This window comes from Gymnoscopelus braueri (genome assembly GCF_963280865.1).
Source record: "Gymnoscopelus braueri genome assembly, chromosome: 16".
Classification (NCBI taxonomy): domain Eukaryota; kingdom Metazoa; phylum Chordata; class Actinopteri; order Myctophiformes; family Myctophidae; genus Gymnoscopelus; species Gymnoscopelus braueri.
This window is the reverse complement of record NC_137616.1, coordinates 12,481,126-12,494,918: the sequence shown is the minus strand read 5'-3', so window position 1 is coordinate 12,494,918 and position 13,793 is coordinate 12,481,126. Positions and strand designations below refer to the sequence as shown.

The 13,793-nt window shown below is 42.5% G+C and overlaps 1 protein-coding gene across 1 annotated transcript in view; it reads left to right on the top strand.

Moving 5' to 3' along the window:
* The first annotated feature begins 8,290 nt into the window (after window positions 1-8,290).
* Window positions 8,291-13,793, top strand: part of bach2b (BTB and CNC homology 1, basic leucine zipper transcription factor 2b) — a 160,556-nt gene continuing 155,053 nt past the window's right edge. The window contains 1 exon segment of the mRNA XM_080452551.1: window positions 8,291-8,626. The gene's annotated coding sequence lies outside the window, so the exon portion shown is untranslated.

Below are 13,793 nucleotides of genomic sequence, written 5' to 3'. Positions count from 1 at the left end.
TGTTACCAATGATACTAATGAAGGCTCTGTTCCATTCTGGTCAAACAGAGTCAGGGTGCTGATATTGTGCATGTTGGCTCTCTGGAAACACTCTGCTACACCAGTGGGTCTAAAATGTGGGTCCAGGGACCCTCATGGTTCCTTCATGGGTTTCCAAATGGCCCCTTACGGGTGTGTAACTCTGAGAGTGTACAAATGGAACCAAATGGACCCGTAAGGGTCCATTTGGTTCCATTTGTACACTCTCAGACTCAGAGTTATGGGGGTCGTGGAAAATTGAATAATCACACCCAGTTTGAAGAGAGTGGTGCCTTTGAATTAGTGTAACTGGCTGCATCCTTGTGTTGCAATCAGCTGCAGCTGTTGAGGCCTTGCTCAAACATACGGACGGACGGACGGACGGACAGACACACACACATGGTCAAATGTAGGAGTGGTTGGCACCACTCAAAAATCTGAGAACCACTGTGCTACACTAAATGGAACAGAGCCTTCATTAGTATCATTGCCACCTGTGAAGGAAGTGATAATATGGCTGCTGTGCATAGAGCCTATTGCACAAACAACGTGTGTGGTTTCCATGTATGACAACATCAGTTGTCTGCGTCCGCGTGGGCATTTGTGTCTCTTCGCTTCTATATTCCCATGTACTGAGTGAACCACAACATCGGTTTGTATCCTTTCAGGCGGAAAAGGGAAAAGAATGGTGACCCGTCCTGAAGGTAACTCGAGCCGGGGTGAGGGTTCGTCGTCTGTGTGTGTGTGTGTGTGTGTGTGTGTGTGTGTGTAGGCCCGTTGTTATGAATGGCGGTTTGTGGACGGTCCCCGAGGCGCTGTCGAAGCTGCAGTAATTGATGTAATCAAAGGCACTTGGATCGGGGTCCCCACTAGCTGGCTCGCCGGCTGACAACAGAGCTCTCGGCATTTACGTCTTTGTGCCTCTGCCTGGGCTTGCCGCTCCTCCCTTAGCCAGCAAATTCGTGGAAGTTTCTTTGGCTCCGAGTCCTATCGCTTGCAAAACCGCAAAAACCTCAGACGAATCACTTTGAAATGAGTCATTCTGTCTTGCATCTCAGAGAGGGGAGGGGAGGGGGAGACTGACTGACTTTCTGCCACTCGTTTTACACAGGGGCCCTTTTTTTCTTTTCTTTTCTGTTTTTTCTTTTTTTTTCTTTTTGGACTTGGCTTCGAACACTTTTGATGTGAGTCATCTGTTTGAGTAGAAGCAGGATATTACATGTGGCTGGGTTGTTTGCAGCCTGAATGTACTAAACTGTTCTGAATTTAAACTGTAAATGACATCGCTGCTTGCTACCAGAAAAACCTTTGTCTCACCAAAAAAGTAAACAATTTGGAATTCAATCAAGACTAACGACTTTGCTTCTCGGTTTGTTTGAATACCACCACATTTCTTAAACTATAGTTCTATGGGTTGCCCCAGGTGAAATTAACCATGCTCTGTATGCATTATTTTACACTTTGGCTATTCAAAAATAGCAGATCTACAAGCATTTGTAACTCAAATCTTTGCTTCTGGGGGGTCCCTGGAATGACATATTTTGACATGGGGGTCTGCGGCCAAATACATTTTGGGGTACTTAACATTAAAACGTAAAACATTTGAAAACCACTGACATAGCAACATACGTTTTTTCAAAAAACTGTTTTGTAGAAGATTTCTGTAGAATCGGAACCTCAGGCCTTAATGGCTTAAAAAAGTAGACATGAAAAAATATATAATGTTGGATTTCACTCTAAACTGTGTGTGTGTGTGTGTGTGTGTGTGTGTGTGTGTGTGTGTGTGTGTGTGTGTGTGTGTGTGTGTGTGTGTGTGTGTGTGTGTGTGTGTGTGTGTGTGTGTGTGTGTGTGTGTGTGTGTGTGTGTGTGTGTGTGTGTGTGTCTCTCTCTTGTGTCGGATGTGTAAATTATTTTCTAGGAACAATGTTATGGAAACTCATACTTCTTCTCAAGTTGCAGAAATGCTAGCGTCAGTGATCTGACTGTGCTGAATTTGCGCAATCGGGTACATTGTACAACAACCACAAACGCATAATGGCCAAGGAGGGAAATGTTTGGAAGATTTATTGAAGGCGAAAAAAACATATGTATCTGGTTATAGATAATGTTATTTATGAGTAATATCTGGCTCTCCGGTATCCAAAGAATGCACCTCGTCCTGTTCGCTCTCATCCAAAACAGCTACACAATAACATTCCATATCTGTTGAGCAACGTTAATGTACTCTCCCCGTGTCCTCAGACTGAAAGGTCATCACAGTTGTTTCACTTATATGGCAGTGGTTCTCAAAGTGCGGTCCGGGGACCACCAGGGGGTCCCCAGCTAAATGTGTTACTATAGCATCAAAATAACAGTTTTAACCACTTTAACCCAAATATACGGCTATTTGAAAATAGCAGATTTACAAGCTCTCAACACATCACAACAGCCTGCAGATCTGCTATTTTCAAAAAATCGTGATAAAGAAAAAACAACATTTTAACAACACAAATCTTGTATGGGGGTCCCTGCCCTGAGCACAACATATTTTCAGACGGGGGTGCAAGGCCAAATACATTTCAATTAGGGGGGGTCCTTGACATGAAACGTTTTTTTCGAGAACCACTGACCTAGTCTAACCCGTAGCTGTGGAGGAGCTTCCTCCTCCTGACTTTTGGTGCAACGACTCGCAGACATTTCACATGCTGCTTTTATTAACTCTAATTAGACTTCCTGAACATAAAAACACAGTGTTTGTCCACAGTGTGGGCGGGAGAGAAAGAAAAGCCAACAACGCGGTGCCATCCCACTGAAGACTCTTTCACCCCACCTTGGCCCCTCCCACCCACCCCGTTCCCCCTCCCACCCACCCTGCTCCCCTCCTTTCACCCTCCTCTTTCTGGTCAGCCTATGCATTCTCCCATAAGGCCTGGAGGCAGGCGGAGGGAGGTCATTGAGTCCAGGAATGCCACTGCACCCTGCTTTTCTTTATGTGTGTGACATACACACACACACACGCGCGCACACTGTGTGCTTGTGCGTTTGTACTTGTATTACTATGCTTGTGAGGGCCCAATGTTAAGTGGAAATTGAGAAATAAACAATTGTGAGGACAGAGATAACTTGTTCTTTTTATGTTTGTTTTTGTTAGGCTTACAATGATCAAAGGTTTCAGGTTGGGGTTAGATATAGAGTTGAGAACCTAATTTATGCTAAGAGTTGCGTGTCGGTGTTGCTGCACCGAAAATACCTGATCTACAAGCTCACGCATTGCAGCGTGTAAAATATAGCCCAAAATGGCATTCGTAAAATTGCTGTTAAACTTTTTATGTCCTCACAAGCATAGTAATACCAACTTTGGTGTGTGTCTGTGCGTTCGTGCACATGTCTGTCTTTGTGAACGTGTGCAATTGTGTGTGTGTGTGTGTGTGTGTGTGTGTGTGTGTGTGTGTGTGTGTGTGTGTGTGTGTGTGTGTGTGTGTGTGTGTGTGTGTGTGTGTGTGTGTGTGTGTGTGTGTGTGTGTGTGTGTGTGTGTGTGTGTTCTCCCATACTCTCTGCTCTGTAATTAAATTCTCCTCATGCATTGGGTGTATTGTGAACACGGCCACGACATTGCCTGCATAAGTAGTAAGTAAGTTCCACTGAGACAAAAGACTTAAGCCAGTGATTCTCAACCTGTGGGCCTGGGCCCACCGGTGGGCCATGAGGATATTGCAAGTGGGCCCCCAACGAACACTAGGATTTGAAACACAATATATATTTTTTTAAGTTAAAAGAATTTCATGGAAAAGGAGTTTTCGCTGCGATAACGATAAATGGGAACTCAATATTTTTTCCACTGATCCAAACCACAATACAAACATGCCACAAAGTGGTCAGGTGGGTGGGCCGCGAACACACTTTGAGATTTTCAAGTGGGCCCTGGTGCAGAAAAGGTTGTGAACTCTGACTTAAAGCGTGTCCCCTGCTGACATATAGCCCTATCAGATAATATGACTATAATCCACTACTGACGCAGCACCACCTCCATCACCAGCTCTGGGGGCTAGATTAGATATTTAACCCATTCAATCCGGGAACGCATCTGTGTCATGTTTAGATTTCTTTCGCGGCACCGAGTGCCACGCTAAATATTTTTTTTAAATCATGAAAATGTGTGCAAATCTCCTCCAACTCAAATCTTTGCTTCTGGGGGGTCCCTAGGGAAAAAAATATTTTGAGATGGGGGTCCACGGCCAAATACATAACTAAATATGTTTTCTAAATCCTAACAACAGTATGTTGCTGTATCAGTGGTGCTCCAAATTTTCCATGTCAAGGACCACCCAAAATGATATGTATTGTCAAACTATGTTGTTCCAGCACCTACTTCTACTACTTCTGACAGCTGTAACGCTGGCTACGCAAAGCATATCCTTTTGATTGAAGAACATGTGCTATATAAATGATTATACACAGACCATGGAGAAACGGCGTGTATTACAATCAATACTGTCTTTCAATGAGGATAATGCAGTGCTATAGATTAGGTTATGTAATCATTTAGTTAGGGTTTTGCTCGTCCCTTTTTTTTTTCTTTTTTGATCTTCCTCAGAAGATAACAAGGCTCATTATCTGTAATGCTGTGCAGTTGTGTGTTAGAGAGAGAGAGAGAGAGAGAGAGGAGAGAGATGAGAGAGAGAGAGAGAGAGAGAGAGAGAGAGAGAGAGAGAGAGAGAGAGAGAGAGAGAGAGAGAGAGAGAGAGAGAGAGAGAGAGAGAGATGTGTTTACAGAAGATTTTCTTTAGTTCATAGTCATTTCAAAATATAGATTTTGTCAATAGTTTTGCTATAATATAATTGCATTCTCTGATATATTCTTATCCATGCCTGTAAGCTCTAAAACCCAAGTCTCTACACACTGCATAAGGTATAGATGCATCAGATCCTGGCATCCTGTATGTGCAAATGTATTTCATGCTCCATATTTCAACAGCTGTAGACATAAAAAAAAGGCAATATGTGATGTTTATCACCCGCTACTACACACACACACACACACACACACACACACACACACACACACACACACACACACACACACACACACACACACACGTTTTTGTGCATCCGTTTCTATCTATGCTAATTTTATGTAATAAACAAAATGCTTGTTTGGTGTCAGAAAAAAATAACATGAAGGTACACGGTACATTGGCATAGTCAGTAGCTCCCTGAATGCCAAGAAGGAAAATGTTGCAGTGTGGCAGTGAATACATGAGGAAAAATAGATTTCTGCTGTCTGCATGTGAATGATAATTCTTAATTACATGCACACGCCTTGAGGGAAGAGTTTTACATTAAGAAATGAAAATATTTCCAGTGAGGCTTCACTTGTCCATATCATTATGTGAGATGATTCTGAGCAAAACATGCTATACCTTCATACATAGATCATGTTTTAAGCCGTTCTCCTGTCTTTCCGGAAAATGTACAAAATGTACTTTCTGACATTGCAGTGTATTTCTGGTATACAGGAAAGTCAGAGACAAAAAATGCTCTGAAGTTCAAAAATGTAAGTCTAAAGTAAGTCTAAGCTCGCCAAATGCTTCAGCAAGGATCTCAAAACCCACCATGTGAAACTCCAAAAACAGAGCAATAAGCTAAAAAAAAAAAATAAGGTAACTGCCATGACCAGATCTGCCAAAAAAAAACTACCTCGATGATAAAGTTGACGAAAACATAAACAAACCACGTGAGCTTTGGAAGTTACTTAACAACCAACAAGGCTGCAGTCAGAAACTGCAGCCTTGGTGATGGTGTTGATTTTTACAAACATCAACGTTATTTCGGACGACACTCTCATTACAGACAAGCTGGATGTGGCTAATCACTTAAACATCTTCTTTGCAACCATAGCCACAACACTGGTTAACAAACTGCCCTAACTCTCTAACTCTCACTTTGGGCCTTATGGTGTAAAGCACATCCAAGCATTCTACAAAAGTCTAGGTGTACACATAGATTTAAACTCACCATGGTGACAACTGATGATGTGTTTAAAAATGTAGTGCCCTACAACAAAACGAGGCCACTGGCCATGACAATATCCCCTCCAAATTTCTCAGAGACTCACGCGTCCCCCAAGATTTCAAACTAGCGAGAGTAACCCCTCTGTACAAAAAAGGAAGCAAATTAGACCCCGGCAACTACCGCCCTATATCTATTCTTAGTTCCATCTCGAAAGTTATGGAAAAAAATAGTTTATGAACAGGTTGAAAAGTATCTTGCTGAAAAAAAACAAATGTACGAATTCCAATCTGTCTTCAGAACATCCCATTCCACTGACACATGCCTTCTCTATTGGACGGACGGACGGACGGACGGACGGACGGACGGACGGACGGACAGACAGACAGGGGGAAAAACATACTCTCTCGCCATGCCTTTCGGCCTGGCGGAGACAACAACATAGTTACATTTATAATACTTTTGTCTAAAAGGTCCGACCAAAAAAGTCCTTGCGGACTTGTTTCCGTTGGGGTCCTTGAATTAATTTCATAGACATATATAGTAGCAACCAAACAGTTCAAAAATCAACATAAAAATACAGAGAAAAAATACCACTATGTACAAAAAAAAAAGGCATGAAAAATAAAAAATATATACAAAAAAGCAACTTGCAACTTGTAATGTAAAAGCAACTTGTAATGGGCCTGTTCTACAAGATACACTACACCACAAAGACACCCACCATGTACCTGTCAAACTACTTCAAAAACGTTTAAGATGTTCACAAACACAACACAGAGGGAGCTCCACAAATCCCATTCAACACAGATTCGACTCAAACAAGGGGTAAAATTTGTTCTATGCCACCAAAATGTGGAATGCCCTACCAACAGTCATAAAAATTTGTGAATCCTTACTCTCCTTCAAAACAGCTCTAAAAGAGCACTTACAGGTGGCTGCAATTTGGAACTGGCCCCTGTAAAAAGTCAAAGCCTGAGTCTAATGATCATTACATCACGATTGTTAAAGGCATAGTTCACCCAAAAAGCCAATAATTTGATGACCGGCAGCGGTTCCGGTAGGAGTCACAAAAAGACTCTCCTTTGTGTCTCCTACCGGAACCGCTGCCTACCGGTCCAATTATTGGCTTAGGAATACGACAAAAACTAAAAAATATCCATGAATTCAAGTTTCCATGGGGTAATCGATAGAAAAAAAGGTGGTGAACTATCCCTTTAAGTAGCCTATGGACAATGAAAATCAGTTGGAATATGTAATTTTGATGTGGTGTCATAATTAAACTTATGTTGATATGTCACACTGACTATCAAGAAAATGAAAACACTTCATGTCAAAAACGTTTAGACCCCTGGTCTACTAACTGTATGTCGTTTCTCAAGTTTATGATGTCATAATGTCATAATTGCATTGCCATACAAGACTTATTGGCAGCTCGATGAATTGATTACACATGATTGATTGATTCATTTTCGATGAATTGAGTAGGCCTACACAGGACCCCAATGGAAACAAGCCATAGCGCTTTCTTGGGTATAATCCTCTTAGCATACCTTGTATTGAATTGGTTCTCAAAGTGTGGTCTGGGGACCCCCATGGGGTCCTTTCGGGGGGTCCCAGGGGGTCCCCAGCAAAATGTGTTAATATAGCATCACAATAATTTTAGCCACTTTAACCTTTTATACTTTGGCTATAAAAAAATAGCAGATATACAAGCACACCGATGCCGCGCTATGATCTTGTAGATCTGCTATTTTGGAAAAATAGTGAAAATATGTGCAAATCTTTCAATATAGACCTATATATTTTTAAGCGAACATTTGTAACTAAAATCTTTGCTTCTGGGGGTCCCTGGAACAAAATGTTTTGAGATGGGGGTCCGCGGCCAAATTCATATCATTTTGGGGGTCCTTGACATGAAAAAGTTTGAGAAACACTGTTGTATTTTTTTGTTTTATAGGCCTACTTTCCTGTGCTTTTTTTGTTGCAAACTGCAAGTGTTCAATCAATCAATCAATCAATCAATTAATCAATCAATCAATCAAGCTATTGCAAAGCAAAAAAAAGGAGGGATGTCGAGCAACGTAAATATACTCGCTAGAGAGCAATTCTCCAACGACAACTGCGCACATTTATGTGTGAGTGCGCGCATACAGTACACTGCCCGGGGGCGCCAACGTAATGTTGTGAATGAGGGAGAGCATGACGTCAGCGGCCGAATGTCAACAATGTAGCGATTGAGAGTAGGCGTTCCTTCCAGTCGAGTGTAACACACAGCGGAGACGGAGCGGACACGCTGCACTGGATCATCACACACACATACACACATACACACACACACACACACGCACACATACACACACATATACACATACACACACATATACACATACACGCACACACACAGTGACATTTAGACTTTATAATCACAGACGCTATTCTTGGCGATCAAGAAGAGATAAACGCGAGTTTGTGTGGAAAAAGGACAAGAAAAGGAGAGAAAAGTGGTTCTCCCTGCAAAGCCGGGGGGCTTTAGGAAGCGATCATCATGTGAACAACTTATTTGGGAAACTGGACGAAAAGGGGCTGCGGAATACCAGCAGAATAGAAAGGAAAAGGTAAGAAAAATGCATGCATTATCATGTTGTTTGGTGCTTTAAAAAAATAATCAATGTTGAATAACTGAGCGTGTTAATTGGGGAATGCATGTGCGCCAAGTGTTTGTGTCAAATCCCCCAACATATGCCTGTGATTGTCATTAGATTGCTGTTATTATTTATAAACTTGCATAAGTGTGCAATGGGTTATCTTTTACTATAGTCCACCACAGAGATATAGAGAAGGGAAGAAAGGGAAAAAAAGCTGATAGAAAACCACATGCATATTATGTTGAAAGCCTCGGCGGTGTGTAATAGTGAAGGCTCGTATTGTTTTGGGGTGTGAACTCTGGTTTAAAGAGTGAAACAGAAACGCCACAGTCAGCCACATCCTGTTATGCTCTGACTCAGTTGTACTGAGAGGCTGCGATGCGAGCGTTTTTTTTTGTTGTTGTTGTTGGTGTTTTTTTTTTTGCAAAGTGTTTTTGTGAGTGAAATGCATCGCGATGATCCCGATGGTAGAGGAGGAGGAGGAGGAGGAGGAGGAGGCGGCGGCAGTGTACTATAGTGATGAAGGGGTCAGGCAGCATGCCTCTGTCTGTCTGCTCCGGGTGGGAGAAGAAATGCACGGAGAAAAGAAGCTGTCACTTATTATTGCAGCGACACTGACTGGGTCGATCTGTGTGAGTCTGAGCCTTTGTGGAGCGAGTGATCCACCACTATATGCACTCATGTCTCACCAGATCGATCCGAACCTGCTTCACAAATCATCTAGACTTATGTGGACTATTGGAATAAATCAATACAGCCTAGACGGTGCTATTATTGCTATATAATCATAATCATAATCATAATCATAATCATAATAATACAAATGCATGAATGAATTGAATACACAGGATCCGAGTGGAAACAAGCCATGCTTTCTTGGGGTTAATCCTTTTAGCATCCTTTTGTATTGAACTGTACCTTCTGTGCGCAAACTGTTAATAAAGTATTCAATTAATCAATCAATCAATCAATCAATCAAATTATTACCACGTAGCAAATGGGCGTTTATTCCTTAAACAATTATGTAAAGAGTACTTAGAAAGTATGTATTGCACGTAGCTTCCCGACCGCTATAGTCGATGAAACAAACAAAATAAGAGGCTATAGCCTAATATTGCACATTACAAGTGCACTGATTAATCACATAAAATCAGCGAAATATTTGCTGTGTAAGGACGAGCCTTATTTGGTCATCCAGCCAATGGAATCGTCTGTAGCGCTTAGAGGAGGATGCCATTTAAAGAAGCAAAACGCATATTTTTGTTAAAATCCACTTTTTATACGATTTAGCCTAATAACACAAGACCAGACGCACCGAATACCTAAATAATATGTTTTAAATGTGCGCGTACATTTGCACAGCTGATATAATAGGTCTGGTGATGATTTACAGTCTCGCACACACAGGCTGGGAACGAGACAAACAGCTTGCATTGTCATTGTTAATGGATGCTGCAGTGGTGTTTCTTAGTGAGTCACTGTCCCCCTGTCACTGTTATTATGCAGCAGCCCTGCATTGATTGATGCCTTTTATTACTGTGCATAAACCTACCTAATTAAACGTATCGGAGTCTGAGAGAGAGAGAGAGAGAGAGAGAGAGAGAGAGAGGGAACGTGGAGTTGTATATAAGGATGGATGGCTTAGTGCGCCGTTTGCCAAACACTGGGTCGGGACCCATTTGTGGCTCCTGGACACATTTGTATGGTTCACGAATAATGTCAAAACATTAAAATAAATTATAACCCCGAGAAAAAAACATAATTTTTCATGATTTAAAAAAGAATTTCGTGAATACGTAAAAAAAAAGAAAAAAAAGAAAAGAAATTCCATAAATTAGAAATCAAATATTTAAGAAATACTGAAAATAGCCGATCTACAAGCTCACAACGCGGTGCGAAGCGTTGTGTCGTGAGCTTGTAGATCTGCTGTTTTCACTATGGGTACCGGGCAAACGTCTAATTTCTCATCTTGAGCTTGGGTCTTGCGCTAAAAAATTTATGGAACCAGTGGCTTATAGAGCGATTACAGTCTGTTACAGTGAAGACAGCCTCTCAGCGTCCCACGTTGGCTTTGCTCCAAAGCTCTTTCATGGTGGAATATATCATGTTAAGCAGCACTGTGTCAAAGAAGTGCTGCAGTATAGAGTTGATATGACCAAACGCGTCAGCAGCAGAGCCACACTGACTGCGTTATACATCCCAATTCATGTTCAATTTTATTCGTTCCCCCACGTGTTGTTGGGGGGACTCTGTGATGAAATGCTCCGGAATCAGAACAGAAGGCATTCGGAGAGAGCGAGCTGCAGAGAGCAGAGTGATGCTGCCATTAATGCGGTGATACAGCATTTTGTGTGTTCGAGCTGTGACACGCTGCTCTCACAACCCTTCCTTTGTCTGCTTGCTGCTCATGGATGGATCGCTATGGCAAAAAAGAAGAGGGAACAGCATCCTCTCCTCAACCTTCACCCTACATACTCTCCCCCCTCCCTCCCCCCAGCCCCCCGGAATAATTTATATTTCTCTTGACAGATGATCGTGGGGAGAAGTGTAATGATGATATCATTATATGATTCACTAGGTTGATTTATCATGCATGGCTGCCTGCCTTAATGTATCAGATAAAAAATGCAGGGTGAAAGGTGCAATCGCAAATCCCTTTCAAGTGTCATTGCGAAAGAAAATGAGAAGAAAACAAGCAGTTAGACAATAAACCGGTTCTCTGTGTGCTCTGCTGCCTGCCTGCCTGCAAAACACATTGACACAGTAACATGGCTCGACAACACGTGCACGGCGTTAGCACTCATGCACATACTGTAGCCCACTCCTTTTGTTCTGTTTTGTACAGTAGCCCTCCTCTACTCTCTGCCTCTCTCTTCTTCTTCCCATGGCAGTGGCAATACCCTTGCTTATTCACAGTAGAAGAAAATCCTCAGTGTTAATCTAACTCATTTGTACACTCTCAGAGTTACAAATGGATACATGAACACAGGGGATTATCCTATACGGCATTGACAGGTGTAAACCAGAAAAAAAAAATCAGGGATATAGGCTACACATGAAATGTTATACTTGCATTGTCATGCAGTGTAATGTTTTGTTATAAAACATGATAATGACTTGTTATTTTCACATGGTAACTGTAATATTATGGTTTCCAACTGAACAAACAAACAAGTGATACGCATTGGTGGTCAGAGAGAGGCTTAGATAATCCTGGCAATTATTTAATTACAAGACCTCCATGACTCATGTTTTGGCAGTGTGTGTGTGTGTGTGTGTGTGTGTGTGTGGGGGGGGGGGGGGGGGGTTCTCGGTTTGACCCAATCTGTTTTGGGGATCCGCATAATAGGGTTCCCATGCCACAGCTGAAATCCCACACGGCAACAAGACACCCTTCATGTCACAGGGCCTGCCCCCCCCCCCTCTGCAAGGCTTTCCATGCTGAATAACTACGCAGCAAGCCAAATCTACGCAGTGTTTCCATTCCACCGTCTGCATCAATAAGCTTGAAAAACTGTTTTTTTCTCAAGCAATGGGTCCTGGCCCTGAAAGTGGTCCGCAAGATAATCTGACATGGTTTTGAACAAAGTGCACGATGCAATACTTAATTAGTGGTAAAAAAAACAAACTCTGACAGTGTACAAATGTAACCAAATGGAACTGTAAATGTCATGCTTAAAATATTTAGTTTTTCCCTCTACAGTATATTGGTGATGTTTGCAAAGCTGCCATTGAACGTAATTAAGACCACAGTCAAATTAAAGAGCCATTGTCCTTAAAGTAAGAGAAGCACTTGCAGCATACAGTATGGCTAATGAGTCATGAAATTGCTAGTTTCACAATTCTCTGGAGAAGAGCAGGAGGAAGTCATAGAATTACCAGCAGCACTTTGCTGTGTTGTGAGTTGAATATCTGCTGAAAACCGATATCGTATTATTAATATCATATATTCATCCCGGAAGGCATAACAGAGGCACCTACACAGCAAAATCCTGTGCCGTTAATTAATTAACTCTGTGTAAGTTACTGTGTCTTTTCTGCACTAGTAGTGCTGCGCTGTAAGGGAGTGGATAGATGAACGTGGATAAATGTATGAAGTAAATGAGAGAAAGGCTGCAAATTACAAGCTTTTTTCTATAACTGATGCCATTCTGCCTACACTTCTTTGTGCCCTGTTTCCCATACAGGCACAGAGGAGTAAATGTTTTGGGGTGTTTAAGAGCACTGTGCCCTTTGCTGTTGCTTGTTTTGGCGATCCATGAATCAAAGCCTATTCCCGTGGTTGTAGCCTATATACTTCTCAATCTGGATGAGAGAGCGTCAGCTCCATACTTTCCCCCCTACGTTATATTATTGTTTGCATCACTGAGGTGCATTTTAATTACCACTGTGCCAGCGCACACAGCTTCAACGTCTCATGTCAGTTTGCCTCGGCTAAGGGGGAAAAAAAAAAAGAGGAAAAAAAGACATGTTCCCATAGTTCTCCCACGTCAGCACAAAGGCATGTTTGACTGGGCCGCTGCCAGTGTGTGAGTCGTAGATGGAACAGCACTGCTGGGAGAAATCTTAGATCCTGCTGCTTAGACCAAGGCCTTTTGTTTTCGTCTCTCTCTCTCTCTCTCTAACCACCCCCCCCATCCCACACACACACACACACACACCCCCACACACACACACACACACACACACACTTTCCCTCTCTCCGTGGTGGGGGTTTTTTCTTTTCATTCTTCTCCTGTCGTCCGTGGTGGTTGGCGATGACGCGATGCGGCGTTATCGCTCGCACCGGCGTGCGCAATCAGACTTGTAGCATCGTGCCAGGGACGCTGGATCTGTCAGCCTGTGTGTGGAGGATGATGCTGAAGTCGCTCTGCGGAAGGAGAGCCGAGATGCCTCGGCGGCTCTGTTCGCCGTGTTGCTCACTGTTGCCTGCACGGAGAGAGAGGCTTGCCAAGAAGCTATCACGTTTGAAACGGCTACAGGCACATTTTTTGATTGCCCTGTTTTGGTTTGACTTCTTAAATTGTTGCCTGCAAGAGATTAAAGCCCTAAATCACTGTGACGGTTGCGTCAGAGCCATTTAGTTGAACCTGGTTTTGTTGAACACTTTTTTTTTTTGCTCTCCTGAGCCTCCCCC